Genomic DNA, 16,224 nt, shown 5'->3' on the forward strand with positions numbered 1-16,224 from the left:
ATGAATCACAATAAGAATAAAGCGACAAAGGCTTTGTGTGACATCAAATCACTTATGCTGTCACGCAAAGGAGAATGAAAAGGTGACAGCTCACAAAGTCCAAATGTGTGCCCGGCCGATCGTGGGGATGGCTTGACTGGCCATTTGACAAGGACAGTTGTCTTTTGACTGTAGTACTATGTTTCATTTACCTAGCAACCAAAGTGCTTTTGCATTGAAAATCCTACTCCTGACTCCTTTGGTGTCCGTCATCCATTTCAAAATCATGACATAAACTGGATAAAACAGGATGGGATGATTATCAATTCCACTGCCCACTTGGAGGATAATTCATGCCCTTTACAGCTTCACTGAATTCTGATTGAATTTCCCAATGGAAAGTGAGAACAGTCTTCTTTTCCAGCCTGGTCACCTCATACAAAGTGCGTTGTTTCCCCCTTCATAGAATAACTTTCCTTTTCTTTCTGACTCATCTGGTTAGCTTGCTTATTTGAGTTTTATTGATCTTTAAGGCAAATTCTCTGATTATCACCTCTATGACATTCAGTTGTATTTTTTGACTGGCTTTCTTTCATCTCTTCCTTCTACAGACAACACCTTAACATTTCTCATTGTTTCTTCATTTAAAAGAAAACATAATATGGAAATAACAAAATGCTAGAATTATCCATATTGTCGTCATCCCTTCACCATCATGGTTTTACCTATTACCTCCTACCTGGACACTTAATTTTTCATAGATACAATCATAGGTACATGTGTATTTATTTCATTATGTTCTTATAGCATTATATTATAAACACATTTCTAGAACTTCCATGTATAAACTTTAGTGTTGCCAAGATATTTTACCATGTTAATACGAGACATAGTATAACACAAAATTCCTAATGCTGGACTCTTTGCTTTTTATCCAAACTTCCACTACCGTAGCACACCTGGTTTTTATTGATCACTTACTGAACTTAAACTTACCTATTGCTATATGATTTCTATGTTATTTCATGTTATATCTTTGTAATTCTCAACTCCATTAGACCCAACATCTTCTTTAATAATGAATACATGGTAACACTTCCTTGACTATATCCTGAAATAGAAATAGATAATATGACCGTGTACACAAAACCCCCAGAGTTAGAGGGACACTGAGGCAGTTCTCCCCTATGTGCCAGTTTGCCACGTGGTCAGGAGCATACCGGCTTCTTTTGGTTGGTTGTGCATCTCCCAGGATCCCTGAAATAATCCCAGAGCTGAAGTATCCCATACTGTAACTGTATTCAGAATCACCACAGCTCTTTGACGGCTGAAGAACTGATAAGGCAAGTTTCATGACAGACTCTCTCAACTCCTTAAAAAAGAAAAAAGAAGTTTTCTTTTTCCTAGCACCACTTTGGTGAATTTGTAGTAGCTGGCTTGATATTATGCCCAGTCATACTGAAATCGCTCTGGAGAACACATCTTGGCTACATTGTCTCGGGTGCCACCAATGAAATGGAAAGACAGCAAGAGCTGGCAAATAATGTCATCCTCCTCTTTCATTTGTATGGAAAGTCAGAGTCACATTGCTTCCCCTTTCTTTCGCTTTATCCATTATCACTGGTGGTATTTCTCTCTTATTTTGTGAGTAGCTACTATGGATTTTTTCATCTTTTTTCTTTATATCCTTTTTTGGTCTGGAAAGAGAACCCATTCTACCTACTAATGTAATAACATTGAGCTTAGTGCAACATTTCCAGCTGATAAAGTCAAAGGTATGACTTTTTTATTTTTTAAATTCTTTCTATACTTTTATTTTTACTCTAAGCTCACAAACTTATAATAACAATGCAGACAATGATTTTGAAAAACCATAACACGCCCTTCCTAGAGATTCCTAAAGCCATCCCACTTGTCCTTAGTAAATAACAATATATTTATGGAAACCTCAACAAAAACACAGAAAATCAATCTTTAAAAGATGAAAATTTTCATAATTAATCACATGATGGTTGCTTTCTTGAAAATGGATGCAATTTTTAACAAATCATAGATGCACTATAAAAAAAGATACAATTTTCAAATTTGTCTTTGCTTATAGACTGTGATTTTGTTCCAAAGTTTATATTTCATTGTCTAAATAACAATGGAGAATGCCTAGACAACAGGCACCAATGTACTACACAGCTTGCATAAATTAGGTGAAGACTTTATAGACTTGAGGTATCTAAATTGGTATGGCTTCTTTAAGAAGCTTCATTAAAGTTTTAATTGATTTTCTTTCTGCTTATTTCCTCTACTTTAAAATAGGCTTTTATGAAATTGGTGGCAAAGTCAAGTCTTTTTAAAACGTCCAGAAATGGGCACCTGGATGGCTCAGTCACTTAAACGCCTGGTTCTGGACTTCAGCTCAGGTCATGATCTCACCATTCATGAGTTCACATCCTACATCAAGCTCTGCATTGTCAGTGTGCAGCCTGCTTGAGATTCCCTCTCTCTTCTTCTCTCTCTGCCCCTCCTCTGCTTGTGTTCTCTGTCTCTTTCTCTCTCAAAATAAATAAACTTTCAAGAAATAAATTAATAAATAATCAAATCCCCAGAATGTTTAAAATGATGCCTTAGTTTCTTTAACAGAAAGTGGAGTTCGTTAAATTATCCCAGTAGATAGTCCTTTTAAAATCCATCAAAGCATCCAAATAATTGAGAACATAAGTAGGTAGTTTCATTGTAAGTATATGCAGAGTACAACAAACTTCGCCTTCTTTATTGTCTTTTTCTGTTCCCTCTTTCTCAACCATCTAGACTGGTTTTATAGGAAAAGTTTGCGACAATCATGTTCTTTTTCCTAGGTGGTGGGGTGGATGCTTGTCCAATGATTTTAAGCCACATGTTTCAGGACAGCCTTACCTGGCACCGCTCTGCTCCTCCAACTACCTTCTTGGGTCCCACATCAACCAGCAAATGTAAGGTCCTGATCCAGAAATTATCAGTAGGGGGTTAAAACCATAAGCAGTGATATATTAATTTACTATTTTTGATTGGTAAAAGGGCAGAAAAGTGAAAATAAACTCATTAAAATGTTTTCATTAATTGGATTTCTTCTTATCTAAGGAAAATATGTAACTCATATTTATAAATATTCAAATTAACCTGAGCCAGCGGCCTCACACTGGAATACTAGTTACCATGGGTTACTTGAGAGGAACTAAGATGGCTGTCCCACACTCAACCTCTAGCCATTCGTGATGGCAGAAATTTTGTTGATTTAGCAATTTATTTGAACAGGAGTAGAAATGTACATTTTTTACCTAAAGTAATTATAAGATTTATGAATCGATTAAAAGAGAAAGGACAAAAAAAAACATATTGCAGTTTTGTCTTGGCAAAATATCCCTAACAAAAATGTACTCCTAGAATCCATAAACAATGCTGCAGGGGCACCGAGGCATGTTCAGCATGGAGTTAATGAAACTAATGAATGGTTGATGTAGTCATATGTTCCCGTAAAACTTATTTAAAATGTTATTCTTTATATGCAATTGGTTAAGATCTTTTGTTCAGGGGCTGAAATTATCAAGGCTCTCTGACATTTGGCAAAAGGTAAAGCAGAATTGTGCTTGTATTTAGTTCTGATTAGGTGGGGTACGTTTATGTGTGCCTCCCAGGTGATAGGGAAGTTACTGCTGGCAGTCCCAAAGCAGGGGAAGATTCTGGAAACATGCCAATATCAACTCTGCCAGCTCACACGGGGACAGGAAGGTGCAGAGACATGGGCCATTGTGTAACAGGAGCATGGTCTAAGCACCCCTCCCTGGAAACATGCATGGGGGTCATGGAGAAGAAACCAGTTTGGAAATGAGTGAGTCAGGATCGCCACATTAAAGGTGGAGTCCTCTTCTCTTTCACCACTGGAAAATAATTATATAAAATCATTGACATAGTAAGAAAACATAAAGAATATGCAATCAAAAAATGAAAAAAAAAGATATAAAAGACTGAGTTAGGCAGTTAATAAGAATATTATGTATTTGTCTGGATTTTAAGATATTTATGGTATATGTCATCTTATTAAAATATCTGGTTCAAGACTTTACCTCAATAAAAGAATTATTTTACTCTATAGCAATTTTTTTCTTCACTATAAATAAGAATTCGTTTTGTATCTGATGCTGTACTTGTGATTTTAGTTTCCTTTTTTTCTTTTTTTATTTAAAAAAATTAACGTTATTTTGGAGAGAGAAACACACACAAGGCATGAGGTGGGGAGAAGCAGAGAGAGAGGGGAGCAACACGGAATCTGAAGCTGGCTCCAGGCTTTCAACTGTCAGCACAGCGTCCAACTCGGGGCTTGAACTTACAACACAGAGCCTGACTCGGGGCTCAAAAGGTAGATGCTTTACCGACTGAGCAACCCAGGTGCCCCTTGATTCTTTTTCTTAAAGAAGTTTCCCCAGTGTATATAATCTTCTATACCCACAAAACCTGGATCTATACCTTAGTGTTGTGCATTAATTGTCCTTTTTGAGGCACTACATTACAGCCGACACTAGGTAGGATGTCTGAGTTAGAGAACCAACCCCGAATTTTACAACCTACTGTTTCCTGATACTACGTATTGCAGTACTGATATATCTTGCGCACATCAGCACCACCTTCCCATGGAAATCCTGGTGTTGCTAAGGCATTTCATAAGCAAAGTTCTCTCTTTCCAGGTGGTAGATTCTTTTTTTTAATTTTTAATATTTATTTACTTTGAGAGAGAGAGGCAGAGTGTGAGCAGGGGAGGGTCAGAGAGAGAGGGAAACACAGAATCTGAAGCAGGCTCCAGTCTCCAAGCCCTCAGCACTGAGTCTGTTGCGGGGCTCGAACCCACAAACCTCAAGATCATGACCTGAGCCGAAGTTGGACGCCCAACCAACTGAACCACCCAGGCATGCTCCACTAGGTGGTAGATTCTTAACTGCTGGGGGATCTCTTGGGTAGTTAGAATTTGTTGTGGGATTGTGATGCCTCCAGTTTTGATTTTCACAATTCTGGACTTCAATCTGTGTTACAAAGCTGTAATCAACAGGACTGTATGCTACCAGCACAAAAACAGACACATAGATCAATGGGACCAATTATAGAACTCAGAAATGGACCCACAAACTATGGTTAACTGATCTTTGACAAAGCGGGAAAGAATATCCAATGGGGAAAAAAAAAAAGATAATCTCTTTAGCAAATGGTATTGGAAAAACTTGACAGTGACGTGCAGAAAAATGAACCTAGACCAGTTTCTTACATCATACACAAAAATAACCTCAAAATGGATGAAAGACCTAAACATAATGCAGGAAGAGACCAAAATCCTAGAGAAGAAAGCAGAAAAAAACCTCTTGGGCCTCGGCCACAGCAACTTCTTACTCAACATGTCTCTGGAGGCAAGGGAAACATAAGCAAAAATAAACTATTGGGATCTTATCAAAATAAAAAAAAAAACTTGTGCATAGTGAAGGAAACAATCAGCAAAACTAAATGGGAACTGAAGGAATGGGAGAAGATATTTGCAAGTGAAACATCAGAAAAAGAGTTATAAAAAATCTATAAAGAACTTATCAAATTCAACACCTAGAAAAACAAATAATCCAGTGAAGAAGTGGACAAAAGACATGCATAGACACTTTCCCAAAGAAGAATCCAGATGACTAACAGGCACATGAAAAAATGCTCAACATTACTCATTGTCAGGGAAATATAAATCAAAACCACAATGAGATACCACCTCACACCTGTCAAAATGGCTAAATGAACAACTCAGGCAACAACAGACGTTGGTGAGGATGTGGAGAAAGAACCCTTTTGCACTACTGGTAGGAATGCAAACTGGTGCAGTCATTCTGGAAAACAGTGTGGAGATTCCTCAAAAAATTAAAAATAGAACTGCACTATGACCCAGCAATTGCACTACTAGGTATTTATCCAAAGGATGCAGGAGTGCTGTTTCAAAGGGGCACATGCACCCCAACGTTTAGAGCAGTGCTATCTACAATAGCCAAAGTATGTAAAGAGCCCAAAATGTCCATCAACTGACAAATGAATAAAGAACATGTGACATATATATAATGAAAGATTACTTGGTGATCAAAAAGAATGAAATGTGGTCATTTGTAATAGTGTGGATGGAACTAGAGTGTATTATGCTAAGCAACATTAGAGAAAGACAGACTTCACTCATATGTAGAATTTAAGATTCAAAACAGATGAACATAAGGGAAGGGAATCAAAAATAATATAAAAGCAGGGAGGGAGACAAAACATAAGAGACTTAAACACGGAGAGGAAACTGAGAATTGCTGGAGGGGTTTTGGGTGGTAAGATGAGCTAAATGGGCAAGGGCATTAAGGAGGACACTTGTTGGTGTGAACACTGGGTGTTATAGGTAACTGATGAATCACTAAATTCTATTCCTGAAAAAAAAAAAAAAAGAATTAGTTGTGGGAAAACAATGCATTCTCAGTCAAGCGTGAAAGAATGATACCTTGGTGATTTTCCATAAAACATTGAACTACTAGAACCTATACACCTAATTTTCCATACACTACTGTACCGCTTTCTTTTCTTTAGATCAGACTTTTGGGATAATGTTGCCCTTTATTTATAAGACAGCAAAATTCACACTTAATTAACACCACCTTCTTCCTTAACTTGGAAAGTTCTCTGAACACTGAGGTCACAACACCAAAACCTGAACAGATTGTCCTATATTCATTTCAAATTTTTAGCATATCAGGAGAGTAAATCTAGTAGCTGGCCTCAGTTGAAATACTCAGCATATTTTTACATAGATATTATGCATATTCTCATAGACACATCAGATTAAATCAACATGAATTGGCTTCATAAGAGATCATTTTTGAATGGTATTCTGAAACCTGAGAAGAGTTGGTCACTTGAAATGGCTTTTTATTTCCTCATAGGAGAATCAAATATATTTATTAGGAGCTGGTCTTAGGGTGCCTGGATGGCTCAGTGGCTTAAGCGTCCAGCTTCGGCTCAGGTCATGATCTCATGGTTTGTGGGTTCGAACCCCATGTTGGGCTCTGTGCTGACAGCTAGCTCAGGGCCTGGAGCCTGTCTTTGGATTCTGTGTATCCCTCTTTCTCTGACTCTCCCCTGCTCACACAGACTCTCTCTCTCTCTCTCTCTCTCTCTCTCTCTCTCTCTCTCTCTCTCAAAAACAAATAAAACATTAAAAAAAATTTTTTTAAACAGTTGGTCTGAACTTTTGGGTGGCCAATTTCCTGCTTATAAACTAAGGGCAGTAGCAAACATTTGCCAAAGTCAAGTTTGTTAGAGTTTATTTTGACTCTGATACAGTAGAATGAATATCTGTATTTGATCTTCCTTAAAAAAAAATAATAGCAGTAACCAATGAGTGAGAAAGAATAGCTTATGCCCCCATCACCACACCATCCTGACTACTGAAACACGGAATGTAGACAGCATCTGATTGTGTCAGAGTTCTCATGCCTGGTTGTCTTCCTGGCTGCCGGAAGGTTTCATTCACTAATAAGCTGTCTCTACCATTAATCTGGCTTTCCGAAAAGTAAAAGGGACAAAATAAAGAAATCCTTTATGAGTTCAAATGAACACTTCCATTTTCTGTTTTATCCTTTCTAATATATGAACTCCCTCTCCAAGTTTGAATATCCTCCCGTAATTATTGGAAATTTGGATTTTGACCGGGTCCTTTCATGCCAGTACCATGCAAGCAGTGTATCGAATGAAGTGGCAGAGGAAACAAAGAGGAATAAACCTTGCCTTTTGTTAGTGCTGGTGACTGAAACCTACACCTACTCTGGGGTAGCGCTCCACGGGATATCCGGCTGCTACCCAGGAAAAATCCATCCGCTGTGGCAGTCATGGAGTTGTTTAGAAATTTGGAGACTTTCCCTGGCTTTAGCACTACACGCAGGGGATAATTTTATTGCTCATGATATGATGTAATATTACATTTCTGAAAAATTCCAAAGAAAGACTCCATGCTTTTGCTATCTATTTGAAAAGCTTAAATTTTAGATGCATTAGAATCCCTGACCTACCATGGCCAAACAAAAAAACAGCCAAACTGACAATTTTCGAAAGATTTCAGCCTCAAAAAGTTTTATGTTTATGGCATCTAATTTATTTTGTGTTATCAGTTATGCTAGATTTCTCTTTAAACCAATATTAATATTAGAGTAGAACATTAAAATAGTATAGAAGACAGAGCCACACATTGAAAGAGTAAATTTGTATACATACCTCCGGGATATTGGAATAGAATTTGACTTTGAAGTAAGCTATGCACACATAATTCACTTAAACAAGATATTTCTCAATGCATTTATTTTCCCTTTACATACATTATAATCATGTTTCTTGAAAGACTGATTAAGGATCAGAATTTTGCAAGGAATCAGTTTGGTGATGTATTTTTGTTACTGCATACTGTATCACACCATGCTGAATTGATTATCATAATCATAGATTTTTATAGGATTGCTATGATGTAATAGAAAAAGCACAGTATTTAAAAATCCCACAAACCATGATATAGTAAGATCTTTCACTAAGTGTGTCTCTACCTGGAATATGACCTCCTTTTTTTTTTTTTTTTTTTTTTTTTTTTCCAGAAATGGGGCTGGACAGACCATGCTGCAAGAGGGATTTCTTTTTATGTAACCTGAGGACAGTCTGTATTCTTCCATCCACCCATGTAGCCTCATTATCTGAAAGGTCAGTAAACATCTCTGTAAAATTCCTTTTCAGATTCCTGAATAGTGCTTTTAGTTTCACCACGTTTACAAGCAATTTTGGATAATCAGAAAATGTCATTCTCTCTGGTTAGCTGAAAGCCAGAGAGGAAGAGTTTTTCAAGATGGCTTCTAATCTAGCCCAGCCAAAATAGCAACTTTGTTAAGGGGACTTCATTTTCTATTTGAGCAAATGCCACAGTTCAATCTCTCTGGTGACTTCTGTTAGAATCATGAGATATTGTGCCATAGGATCTTACCATCTTTGGTAGCCCACCTTCTCTCTTGGTCTTCATCATCACCCCTCTCTTTCACTGGACCCTCTCAGCATTGTATGTGTGTGATGGAGCCACACTTCAGACGGTTCAGCTGATGGACAAGAAAAATAGCATGAAGTGAGAAGAAATGAAATCCATGCTTTGAGTTTGTGAAAATATAAATAAAATTATAATTCAATCAAATTTTTTTCAAATCAAGTATTTCAAAATAAGGGTGAAGCTCTCACTAGACTAGTCACATTGCAGCTAGTGCAGGTGCCTCAAAAAGGCAGAAGTACCAAAAATATGTAAAGACAGTCAGCTAACATCATATTCGATGGTGAAAAATGGAAAGGTTTTTCCCTAAGATCAGGAACAAGACAAGGATGTCCACTCTCACCACTTTTATTCAACATAGTACTGAAAGTTTTAGCCTCAGACATCAGACAAGAAATGAAAGGCATCCATATTGGTAAGAAAAGCTCACTATTTGCAGATGACATGATACCATACATAGAAAATCCTAAGGATTCCACCAAAAACCTACCCAAAACTTCCTCAAAACAGTCCCTTAAAGTTCTTCAGAACAGCTCAACTGACCCCTGACCTGATGCACACCTGGCTCATTCAGCTTTATCTAGAATGTGCTCTCACTAGTTATATATGCACATCTTTGCATGTCCCATGGACCAGAGCTCCTCCAGGAATGAAAAATTACATAAATAAGGACCAAGGATCAGAATCAAAGCACAGAACTGAGAGATGAATTCAATAACGTCACAGGATACAAAATCAATACATAGAATCTGTTGCATTTCTATACACTAATAATAAAGAAGCAGAGAGCAAAACTAAGAAAATAATCCCATTTACAATTGCATCAAAAATAATAAAATTCTGAGGAATCAAGTTAACAAAGGCGTGAAAGACTCATACTCTTAAAACTACAAAACACTGATGAAAGAAATTGAAAATGACACAAACAAAAGGAAAGAAATTTCATGATCATGGATTGGAAAAACAAATATTGTTAAAATGCCTATACTACCCAATGACATCTGCAGATTTGATATCCCTATCAAAATACCAACAGTATTTTTCACGGAACTAGAACAAATGATCCTAAATTTTTATGAAACCACAAGAGACCCCAAAGAGCCAAAGCAATCTTGAAAAAGAAAAACCAATGTGGAGGTATTAGAACCTCAGATTTCAAGATATACTACAAAGTTGTAGTAATCAAGAGTATTGTACTGGCATAAAAATAGAACAGAATAGAGAGTCTAGAAATAAACCCTCATTCATATGGTCAATTAGTCTACAACAAAGAAGACAAGTATATGCAGTTGGAAAAAGACAGTCTCTTCAACAAATGGTGTTGGGAAAACTGGACAGCTACATACAAGAGAATGAAACCGGACCATTTTCTAACACCATACACAAAAACAACACAAATTGGATTAAAGACAAAAATGTGATGCCTAAAACCATAAAAATCCTAGAAGAGAGCAAGGCAGTAATTTCTCTGACACTGGTTGTAGCAATAATCCTTCTAGATATGTCTCCTAATGCAAGGGAAACAAGTGCAAAAATAAACTATTGAGACTACATCAAAATACAAAACTTCTGCACAGCAAAACAAACAAACAAACAAACAAAACAACCAACACAACTGAAAGAAAACCTATGGAATGGAAGAAGATATTTACAAATGGCATATCTAATAAAGGGTTAGTATCCAAAATATATAGGTAACTTATGTAACTCAACACCAAATCAACAAATAATCCAATTAGAAAATGGACAGAAGATATGAATAGACATTTCTCCATAAGAGACATACCGATGTCCAACAGACACATAAAAAGATGCTCATCTAATCATCAGCAGGGAAAGCAAATCCACAATAAGATATCACCTCATATCTATCAGAGTGGCTAAAATAAAAAACTCAAGAAACAAGTGTTGGTGAGGATGCAGGGAAAAAGGAATCCTCCTGTTACTGTTGATGGGAATGCAAACTTGTGCAGCCACTGTGGAAAACAGTATGGAATTTCCTTAAAACATTAAAAATAGAATTACCATGTGATCCAGTAATTCCACTACTGGATATTTACCTAGGGAAAATGAAAACGTTAATTCAAAAAGACATATGTATTCCTATATTTATTTCAGCATTACTTATAATAATATCCAATAACTATTGAGTCACAATTATTGAGATTTATAATTTTATTTTTGTAAGCTTATTTATTAATTTGAGGGTGTGTGGAGGGGCAGAGAGAGTAGGAGTCAGAGAATCCCAGGAAGGTTCCATACTGTCAGCACAGAGCCTGACACTGGGCTCAATCTCACAAACCATGAGATCATGACGTGAGCTGAGATCTAGTCAGACACCTAACCTACTGAGCCACCCAGGTATCCTTAATTTATAATTTTAAAAGACTTTACCCAAAACAAAATTTTCAGTTCCAAATGATTTCAGTAAAATACCCTACCATATATGTAACAAATTAACACCAGTTCTACAAAATATCTTTCAGAGAATATGAGGATAGAACTCATTTCATTTTATGAAGCTGACATCAAAACAAGACAAAAACAGTACGGCCAGGAAAACTGCAAACTAATATTCTTAATAAATATAAATGCAAAAATCATTAAATATATTAGCAAATAGAATTTGGAATATGTATTAAAAATTATACTTGACGACCTGATAGCATTCATAGAAAAGATGGAATATTCAGAAATCAATCAATGTAATCCACCGCATTGAAAAAATTACATGATTGTATCAGTTAACACACACACAAGGAAATATTTGACAAATCAACACATTCATGATAAAAAAACCTTTTGGATAAATACAAATAAAGGAGAATTTCTTCAACTTAATAAATAGCATCTACAAAAAGCCTATAGATGACATAATACATAATGGCAAAGGACTGAATACTTTCTCCCTAAGACTGAGAAAAAGTCACATGTTTACTCTCACCAGTCTTATTCAGCATAGTGCAAGAAAGTGAGAAAAGGAAATAAATGGTATACTTATTGGAAAGAAAAAAATTAAACTGTCTCTATTTGTAGAGATACATCCATAGGAGATAAATAAATTATGAGAATTCATAGTTGAAGTGAACTTTTAATTTTGGACTCATGCCTTTTTAATTTGTAGAAACTTCTCATGACCTATCTCTTTGGTTTTTTCTTCACCACTGTTTTGTCTATTCTTCTCTAATTCCTTTGGATCTAAGAGTTTTTAAACTTCTTTTAAATGTTTGAAAATAATAGACATTTTATCTCATCGTTTCTATGGATGCCTTCCAATCAGTTTTTCAATTCTTTTTCCCAAATTGTTTTCTTTTTTCATGAAAACTGAAGTTTACTTGTTCATGTCTTTTTATTTCAATGACTAAATTTTTCATCGCCAACCTTTCTCTTTGATTATTTTTATACCTACTAATACTTATTCCATTTCAGTTCACTCTTCTTTTTGTATTTCTTTTTTAATTTTTAAATTTCTGGCATACAGTGGTGAAGAACCCAGTTTCTAGAGTCAAATTACATGGGATTAAAATTGAGCCCCACCACACCTGGGTGACTCAGTCAGTTGGGCGTCCAACTTCGGCTCAGATCATGATCTCAGGGCTTCTGGGTTCGAGCCCCGCATCTGGCTCTGTGCTGACAGCTCAGAGCCTGGAGCCTGCTTCAGATTCTGTGTCTCCCTCTGTCTTTGCCCCACCACTGCTCTTGCTCTGTCTCTCTCTCTCTCTATCTCTCTCTCTCTCTCTCTCTCGGGAGTAGATAAATATTTTAAAAAAATTTTAAAGTTGAGCCCTATCAGTTACTATGTTAGATTGGGCAAATCACTTAAACTTCCCTTGTCTCAGTTTCTCCATTTACAAAATGTTTTGTTCTTAGAGTTGTTGTAAAAATTATTAAACTGTTATACATAAAACTTGTAGGACAATGTCTGACACATAAATCTTTTTGATATAAATATTAATAATATTATCATTCTTTTTTGTTACTGCCATTTCTTAATTTGTCTCTCTTAGAATCTAAAGTACATATTTAAATTAAAGTACATATTTTAATCTCTCATATTCTAATTTCAGCCAGAGAAAAATATACTTTATATATAAATTTCTCTTTTCTTGCTACCACGGCTTTTTCTCATTTATGTTTTTGAATTTCCATTTGAAAGCATACTTTGAGTAAGAAGTTTCTTGTACCCTTTTGCCGTCTTCTTCCTTCCATTCCTGACATCTCCTGTTCATTACTATCTTGAAATTAGGTTCTATTTCAGGGCTTCTTTTTCAATATTTTAAATAGCTTACCAAAAAAAAAGTTGAGTGACAGTTGGATTTTGCTTTGTTCTTTCACTCCCCATCTCAGCTACGTATTTCCAATTGAAAAAAAAAAAATCGTTTTTACAGATCATGTTTTCTTCCACGGCCAGTCCCTGCCTTTCCATTCCCAGAGCCAAACATTTTTATTTTCTAGATGAAAAAACTTGATTATTGGTTTAACTGTGACTTCCTTTATTCTGTGCTTCTTTCTGAGACTTAGAACAAACTTTCATAGGTTCTGTTCTGTAGTTTGGTTCCAGAAAGAACGCTTGAAGAGGTTTCTGTTTCCCCCAATTATGTCAGAAATGTGACAGGAGAATTTCTGACAGGGCACCCATCATAGGCAGAGAATGTGGCATTCTAACCTCCTTGTATCCCAGCAAAAAACTTCCCTGAACGTGTTTAGAACCCGGGTAGAAAATCAAAGACAGAAAAATCAGGACAAGAAAACACGGTAAGGAGAAAACATTGTTTTTTTTTCCTTAAAGTTTCTCTACAGAAGTTGATCCATGGTAACAGAATTATTTACTATAGCAATATCGCTAAACTTTCATTATTATGTTACTACAATATTCTTCTCAACTCCTTTAAAACCACGGATCGTGTCCCTGGTAGGCAATACAGCACACTATTGCTCAGGAATGAAAGCCACACACTCTAAATTTTGGTCCTCTTAATATTGGCATTGGGGCAATATTTTCCTTATGAAACTAAGCAAAATATTTCTTAGTCATTTTGCAAATATATATTGTAATCATGATTAAAATACACGTCATTCAAAAGGAAATTATTTTTGACTGTTTTTGCCTTGTATATATAAATCTAGAACCATCTGCCTTGCATTAGTGTAAGATTTTTAATTCTATTTAAAAAGAATGAAAATTAATTTTATTATCCTAGCCACTAAAAAGCAAACAATCTCCTACTAAGACACAGGAACAGTTAATTTTCTTTCTCTCTAATTCTCTGCGGCTCTGAATATTAGTTTTATAACGTAATTGACTTCCAGTGCTTCTGAGCAGGCAAGCTCTATTAAATGAAATCTGAAAGTGCTCAATTTACAGATCACCAGGAAAGCATTGTGGCCCTGCTGCTTTCTCCTGGACACAGGTGACAGTGGCTCCCTTCCTCTGTAGTCGCTGCTTTGCCTGGAGAATGGCTTACGTGGGAATACTGGAATAAAGAGGCTGGCTTCAGAGGGACACCTCCCGCAAATATGGGAAGCTGTGCTTTATTCATCCAGCAAAGTACTCATATAATGTATTCTGAGAATCTTATAAATGTCATATCTAAGGCTCCAATATTCACACTAATCATTTCCTCAAGAGATATAGCTTGAGACAGGGAGGGATAACAACCTATTATTGGTGCTGGGAAATGGTAAGATTTACAATCCTTATTGATCATTCTGTAAGATTAAAAATCTCACTCTACTCTTAACCCTAACTCCATCCCCAATTCCAACCCCAACTCCAACCCTAATCCTAGCTTGAAATCTGAGGAAGTGATTTTTCCCAAAGACCTAAATGTGACTTTTATGAACCTTCTTGTCTTTTCCCAGGGTTATATAAAGAAGCAGGAATTCAGACCCTGGCAGTTTTCTTTGTGTAATTCAATCATTTTATAGACATCTCCCACACCCCATCCACGGGGGCAAGATAAAGAACAAGGATGAGACGAATCCACTCTTAATTTCCTTACACCAGAAATCACTCATTACTTCCAACTCATATTCCACATTGAGAATGAATTTTGAGAACCACTTACGTTCAGGTTGGCAACTGTATATGGATTTATGGCACATGTATACACTGTGACTACTAACAATATCATTGGACATACTCATGGGCTCTTTTTGTTCACTTGTTTGTTCTTGTTGGAGGGAAGAGACTTCCAAATGTTTACACATCACCACTCACCTGCTGCAATCACACACCTAGTCCCAGCCATGTGATCACTTTGCTTAGGTAGGTGGTGCAGCCACCTGCAGGGAAGAATATCCTGTTTCCGTTCTCTTGTTCTTTCTTGGTTTCTTGCTCTTCGAGCAAAACAGGTATCAATGGGGGGAAAATAGCCTAAAATAAAATGACCTGCTTTTAGTTCTTAAAGTAGATTTAGAATGTTGGTGTAGCTTTTTTGGTCTTCTCTGTCCCTTCTGCTCTGTTCCTCTTTGCTTCAATCATTTATAAGTTATCCTCATTATCTATGGATCTAGTTTTGTTGTGTATGTGTTCCTTATAGCCTAAGGGTTCTTGTTCAAAAGAACAACCAGTGGAGTAAGAATAGGAAGGAGCAAACAAAAGAAAACCACAGTCTGAAAAATATGTTATCTCCTTGTCAAAAAGTCATGTTGTAGAAAAGAAAACTCCTGCTGAGGAAGAAGGAAAGTCTTTATTCTGCGTCCATTTTCTTTGGAACAGCTTAACTCCCCCCTTCTTTTTCATTTCCAACATTTTTCCGTCTTCCTTTCCTCTTTTCTCTCTTCTACTTTTCCATATATATCAAAATGTATTAATAAGGTATGTTTCCTCAAGAGGCCAGGAAAGAGTGAAAATCAAATAGGAAGTATAAGATTTTGGTAAAATTGGGAAGACTGAAAAGAATATCATTGACAATGAATATATTTAGCTCAAATGACCCATTTTCAAAGCTACTCTACACATTTTCCATTTATCCATTTTTAAATTCTATGGCCCAGAACTGGAAGCTCTCATACTGAAGTATGTCTTAGAATTCAGAAGTAACTTAAAAACAACTGATTTCAAACTTGTGTCTATTGATGCTGACTAATGGGGATCCAGTAAATTACTTATAAGAATACTTGCAAACACCCCCTTTCCTCTGCACCCCAAC

General features: G+C 36.3%; 1 long non-coding RNA gene across 1 annotated transcript; it reads right to left on the bottom strand.

The window, feature by feature from the left end:
• Nucleotides 1-2,913: 2,913 nt before the first annotated feature.
• On the bottom strand, nucleotides 2,914-15,528 carry LOC115286393. Its single transcript, XR_003906042.1, has 3 exons — nucleotides 15,291-15,528; nucleotides 9,034-9,125; nucleotides 2,914-2,950 (listed from the first exon to the last, which is right to left on the bottom strand). It is a non-coding gene; the product is annotated as an uncharacterized LOC115286393 (long non-coding RNA).
• Nucleotides 15,529-16,224: the final 696 nt, after the last annotated feature.

Source organism: Suricata suricatta, chromosome 3 (genome assembly GCF_006229205.1).
Source record: "Suricata suricatta isolate VVHF042 chromosome 3, meerkat_22Aug2017_6uvM2_HiC, whole genome shotgun sequence".
Lineage (NCBI taxonomy): Eukaryota > Metazoa > Chordata > Mammalia > Carnivora > Herpestidae > Suricata > Suricata suricatta.